Source organism: Monopterus albus, unplaced genomic scaffold (assembly GCF_001952655.1).
Source record: "Monopterus albus unplaced genomic scaffold, M_albus_1.0 scaffold551.1, whole genome shotgun sequence".
NCBI classification, from domain to species: domain Eukaryota; kingdom Metazoa; phylum Chordata; class Actinopteri; order Synbranchiformes; family Synbranchidae; genus Monopterus; species Monopterus albus.
In genome coordinates, this window is record NW_018128431.1 from 59,813 (window position 1) to 66,249 (window position 6,437).

Genomic DNA, 6,437 nt, shown 5'->3' on the forward strand with positions numbered 1-6,437 from the left:
GCAGGAATACACATGGTGGAGGACAGACTGGTGGCCCAGCGGGCAAAGCTCAAAGCACCGAACCATGAGCTGGAAGCACGGTGCCAGTCACACCTGACAGATGCCACAGGGTACCTAATAAAGTGCTCACTGACTGCAGTTAGAGAAGCGTATAAAACATGATGCATTAAGTACCTAAATGAAACATCCAGTGATGCAGTGTGTTATGAACAATATGACTCTGAGAGGAACGTTTCTGCACAACACGATTTTTACTTTTGACACGTTTTGTACTTGAATTGCATTTGAAGACTCTTATGTAAATGATCCGAGTACTTCTTCCACCACTGACTGTAAAACCCAACAAACCCAGAAAATTATGAGCTTGCATCATCTATGAGACATAAATAGGCAGCAGTCTATCAGGAACAGGGTGCCAGCAAGAAATCAACAAATTCAACCTTAACACGTCCGGTTTCTTGTGTGTGGATCATCTATCAAAGGCCAAACCACTGAGAAACAACCTGCCTTCAGATACAACAACAGTAACGAATTTCTGATTATATAAACCTTTACTTTGACTTTTCTAGATGAAATTCGGGAAAAGGCAGTCTGTTAAATTAAACATAAGAATAGAGTTTGTGGTGACGCACAGGATCAGTGAAACACCCACAACAATATTCTGTTTTGTTGTTCATCTGAAACGCACCGTGACTTTGTGCTTTCAAGCTGCACATTCTCCATCCATGAATCCTAATCACCAGCAATTAAACAACAATTAGCCAATTACATCCCCTTCTGCGTTCACGGTTCAGGAAGCTGGAGTTACACTGATGTCTGGCAGCTCACACAGGTGAATAATCACTCCGAAGTTACGTCTCCCGCACCAGCGCGCTCTGAGCATCTTAACCAGCCTCCTTCAGTCGCCATCCGCTGTGTTTTTCTTGGCAAGTTGCTGAAACATCTGCTTCCTGTCGCTTCGACGGAACAGCTGTAAGGTCCAGCTGTGACTCGCCTTGGGAGAAAACGGGTAGAGAGCTGCACTCACCTGTCCAGGCCGTCGGCGCTGTGTCCGCGTCCAGAGACGGTGGCTGCGTCTGGTGACAGCGCTCACAGCTCTGCACACAGAGGCATGTGTGCGCGCGCGCGTGTCTGTAGAAGAACAGCGACGCTGGTCGGAGCAGTTTGGAGACGGTGAGGGGGGGAAAGTGCGCAGTGAATCCGCTCTGGAAACGACAGAGGAGCTTTTATTTCAAAGCTCCCTTCACCTTTAGTATCAAAAGATGAGTTCCCGTGGGAGCAGGTCTGCGGCCGGTGGTGCTGCCTGCAGGGTCACATCAGCCTTTCAACTTTCAGACAGGCTGGGCTGGGGCCGACCCCCCCTCCCCCTAAGATCTAACGACACACAAATCATGATTTTTTTCTTTATGTCTTGTCTGGTGCTGATGAGATCCTCTGTTAATATGCTGCAGTGTAGAAGTACTGTTAGTCCTGCAGCCTGGACATAAGTACACAGTATAATACTACATTTTAATGTCTGATGCCTTTATGCTGCGGGCGCTGAAGTCTGAGCCTTTTTGTGCTGATGTTCTACACAGCTGATGGATTCTCCCTGGAGAGGAGTGAAGTCTTAACTTAATCTCTAATGACCACTTCTTTGTTCTTTACATTTTGGTGTATTTCTCTGAATCTGCAAAGGAAAGTTATCAGATAAATGTAAAGTGCAACATGTTGTGGAGAAAAACAAAGTACATTAAAGTAAATGTGTGGATTATAAAACTATTTGGATTCATTTGTGCAGGTGGAATAAAGAATTGTGTTTCCACCATATGTAACAAAGGAAATTGTACATGTTTAAAACACAGGCCTCAGACCCTGGGTGGTGGCTCATTTGGTGGCAGAGTGCATCAGTCAAACAAAACGCAGGGCGCACACATCCAACACACTTGGGCAGATGCTAGATCAACAGCTGCCTGAAGGCAAACGTGCACTGAGCTCGGGCTCCCAGTAGTTTGAATCAAGCTGCAGCATCATTTCAATCTAAAACAGATCTTCATCAGGCGGTGCCTTCAGGGTGCATCAGTCAACAATGTAAAGTCTCTGCACTGGTCTCAACATCTCCTTCAGCCAACTGTGAGACGACAGCTCCTGCTGGTGATCAGTCTGCCTTCGTGTCCTACGAGGAGCATTATGATCACTTGGCTTTTTGCAGCACGGAAGCCTAATTGGTGTGAAAACGGTTTGCAGAGCAGCTGCCTGGCGCTGAGACAAGCACAGGAGATGCTGTTCTACAGAAACAACGAACTCTGGCAGGTCACAGTCGCACCTGTGTGTAGACGCATTTCAGTTTAAAGATACTGGATGTTTTCTTTCTTCTCTCCCTTCCTGTCCTTTCACCTCCATGGTGCTTGTTAATTGAAGTTTCCCCTAGCCGAGTCAAACTCTCAGGCTGCAGCCGCTTTGCAATAAAATTAATTACACACCATAAAAATCGCAGTAATGCATCTGATAGAAAGTTTGGATTTGATTTGAAATCTGTTGTCACATGCTGGGTGTGTTTTCCTCTCAGTCTCTGCAGGGAGTTTGTGTGTTTGTCTTCTGGAGAAATGCCACTTGTCCTGCTCTGATGCGAAGCGTCCATCCAGCCGTTCCAATCAGTCTCACAAATGAGATGGAGTCACTGCATCAGGAGTTCACTCACGGCCAAATAACACCCGAGGAGTGCAGCGCCGCGTTGCTTGGGACTGACTCAGAACAATTTGCTGCTGTAATGAGTTCCAAAATGTCTGAGATGGACTGAGGAAGAGAATGAGACACTGGGTGAAGGAGGCAGGGCTGTTTGTTTAGACGCTGAGTTTTCCTCATGTTCTTTTCTGTGCAGTAATGAAACGCTGTTCGAGATGTGACCCCAGGAACTCGCTCAGGAGCATAACATTGGTAGCCACCTGAGCCAAACACAAGGACAGAGGAGACACACAGCAACACCCAGCCCAGTCTGTACACCGTGATTCCTCTCCCACACACAACCAGCCGTATTCTTTACTGTAACCAACCTTCTTCTTCTATGGTTTTCTGTTTGAATGGCAGGCCTCTATCTGCCTGTACAGGTGTTTCCATTTAACATGCAATCATCTTGTCAGGATGACTAATCAGGGCAGAGGGAGTCTCTCTTCTCTCTGGTCACCTAATAAGAGCAGTCTCTCCTCCTGTGCCCTTTAAAAACTGATTTATTCCTGCCTCGGCTTTCTACATAACATGAAGCCATAAGCAGCTTTCACTGTGTCACCTTACCAAGAGGACTCTTCTACTTTGTTTTGGAAACAGACAGGGATCATTTGTAGAGGTCCAGTGGGATGTGGAGCCATAAAAGGATCATTTGTACAGGTCCAGTGGGATGTGGAGCCATAAAAACAAAGTTAGCGAGTCATTAAAGACACATAGCAAATATAACTGGCATTAACTGACAAAGTTGTTTTAATTCAGTGGGTGGTGCAAACCCTCCTTGGCCTGCATTATATTTGGACCCATCGAGGTAGTGGAACAATATTAACCATGAATCTATATGATGCTCCCTGGAGCCTTGTGGGACAAACTGGGCCTTCAAGCACCGGATGATTGCAGCTGGCACCGTTGAGCCCTGAACCACGACCGTCATCTTGTGCTGTGTGAGGGAGCCAACTCCTGTCTGGCATTCACTGCTCATGCATTTTGTCAAAGCTGCACTGATTGTGGCAAAGTTTTCTGTGACCATACAGACTCACATCAGCCTGATTGTGCCTTCTGAATGCAGCTGCTCCGTGTTGAGGGTGGGAAGCACTCTTTTTGTCTTTGTCCCATTCAGGTATGTCTCTTAGGGTGATTTCAACGTGTGCCGGTCATCGTTTTAAGTGAGGATCTTCCATCTCACTGATTGTAATTACAGCCACAATGCCCTGTTTTTCTGTGAAGTGAAATTTGGCTGATGAGACTGAAGGAGATAAGGACTGACTTCTACACATCCATGTCTCCTGGGTGACAGCGCCACTGTAAACACACCAGCCAGAGAACCCACCTGCAGCCGCCTCAGATGACATCAAACCATCTCCACAGTGATGGAGAGCATTTTCAAAATGCCCGCCCTGACAGACTGGCGATGTGTCACAGGTGTACCCCGCCTTGTAACCCTTCCCAGGATGGATGATGGATGTACCAGTACCTTGTCTCCCTTTTTTTTAATCTTGTGTTACTGTCCCTATTTCCCCTGGACCAACCTGGGGACGTAACCCCATGAATACCCCCTCGTTAGCCACTGGTTCTGAGATACCAAATGACAGACCAAAGAGCTGGTTGAGTGTAAAGTCGGGCTCCATAACGATGGTGAATGTAAGATCAGCCGGTTGCCTAAATCCTCATAATTCATCCTCCGGCGCTTGAATATCCACTTCACATGTCACATCAGTCCGTCTGGTGGCTCTGCTGGGATGAGTGGACAGATGGACGGACAGACTTCTTCTCTCTGTGGCCAGGAGAGCAGCTCCCACAGCCCATTTGACAGCAGACTCGCTACAGATGGCACCAGCATTTCACCCGACAAAGGCTACTGTGTTTCAGGACCGCCATAGTTGTTTATTCTGTATATTTCCCTCCAACGCACTCAGTGGAAGCACACGGGGACAATCTGAGAGCAGTGACCTACTGCAGGTCTCATCATTACATGCTGCGCGCGCACAGTTTCGGTGGGCATTCATTAAAATGGCAGCTGTTTGGCAGAGCAGGCTCACTGCTGAAATGCACCAAATGACCAAAATCTGCATGACATCCTCCTTCCACACAACCCGCTGTGGAAGTTCAGCTCCATCTGTTCACCTCAGTTTATGCCTTTAAAAATACTGAGAGGCGTCTCTCAGTTTGAATTTTAAGGTCACTGCAGACAGAAATGTATAAAACATCAGTTTGTTGAAGTCAAGGTGTTTTTTATTTAAACTATATTATTCATGTTTAGGAAAGTGTTGCCTGGGTAGGACTACGATTTCCCCCTTTCCCTGCTGGGAATAAAACTGATGTCTTCACAGTGAATGGATGAATGTGGGGTTTGTTATGGAGACGGACCGTGAGCATCGTCCTGCTGAGCTTTTTTCATTTACTAACCTGGTGAACTGTGAACAGGCTCAATGAAGCAGGGTTTGCTAGTTACATTTCAGGTTAGATTTTATACAATAGGCCATTATATAAAATACAATGCAGCGTGACAGGTTGAACTAGTGGAGAGCGACCCCCTCTGAAACAGCCGGTGCTGCCTCAGGGCGGGACTGTGGGCCACACTGGGTGAAGCATCACACCAGTTATCAGGCCGCAGCATCAGAGCTGTTCAGGAAGTGGATGACAAACGTCTACTGTATCAGCATCTGTTTGAGTTATTGTGCTCTTATTTTAGCTCGGTGCATGTCTCGATATGCTGCTGCCATGGTAACCAAGGAGGCAGGGAAGTTCAAGTGACAGCAGCAGGATGGAGGCCGACCTGTCGTCGCTCTACATGAGCACAGATTTGTAGAGAGATATTCCATCACACTCTCATCCCAGAGCATCAAATAGACCTTTTTCACACTTTGGGACTGGACCCAGGATGAGACACAGGCACAGTGACAGAATGTATAAACCGGAGCTGCTGTAGTGTGGTGCGCTCGTCTTCCAATCAAAAACACTCATACTTGTCCTTTCACTTGTACCTAAAGGACCCACAACTCAAAGGAAAATGGGCGCAGGTGAGGAGGTACAAAGAGGCAGCTACCAGGCTAAAAATGCTCATACACACACAGTTTCTAGATACAGGACACAAAGCCTGAACCGAGCTCTCACTGATGAACAGGTCGATCTGCGATCACAATCGGTGTCCATGACAACATTTTCTTCTCTGACAGGTCCCAACTTTGATCCTGCAATCATTGGGGCTGCCTCAGCACAGCAGCTAACAAGGCAAAGTTCCTGTGTGTGTCTGTGTGCGCGATGGGGGTTGGAAGGTGAGATCAAGTAGACAAGTGTGGGTTCACAGCCGGTAACAACTCGTCTCTCCCTCTCAGCATCTCGTCTGTTCTTCCCACTCTCTCCTGCTCGTCTCTCCCTGAGCAGCGAGCTCACACCAAACTAATGAGAGATGATGTGAACAACAGACTTGTTTTCTTGACTGAGTGAACACGAATGTTAGATTAGACCAAGAGCTGCTCTGATTAATTACAGAATATACTGCAAATCAAAAACAGTAGCTGTGAGCTGCAGTGGGGGATTTCTGGCCCGAGACCAGGATTGTTTTAGGACTAGGTGCTTTGCCAGGGCCCCACCAGGTGGAGGAGCATCAGAGGGGACAAAGATGGCCCATCGTGAGGTCAACCTGGCCCGCTGTGAGGTCAACCCGTCGTGTGGCCGGCCCACTGTGAGGTCAACCTGTCGTGTGGCCGGCCCGCCGTGAGGGCAGCCCGGCGTGC

General features: G+C 47.6%; 1 protein-coding gene across 2 annotated transcripts in view; it reads right to left on the minus strand.

Moving 5' to 3' along the window:
• The window catches only part of npy8ar (neuropeptide Y receptor Y8a), a 16,973-nt gene extending 15,624 nt beyond the window's left edge, over window positions 1-1,349 (minus strand). Inside the window, exon 1 of one of the 2 annotated variants that reach the window (XM_020588538.1) lies at window positions 1,028-1,349. The gene's annotated coding sequence lies outside the window, so the exon portion shown is untranslated. The other variant, XM_020588541.1, reaches the window with a different exon arrangement.
• Between the last annotated feature and the right edge of the window lie 5,088 nt (window positions 1,350-6,437).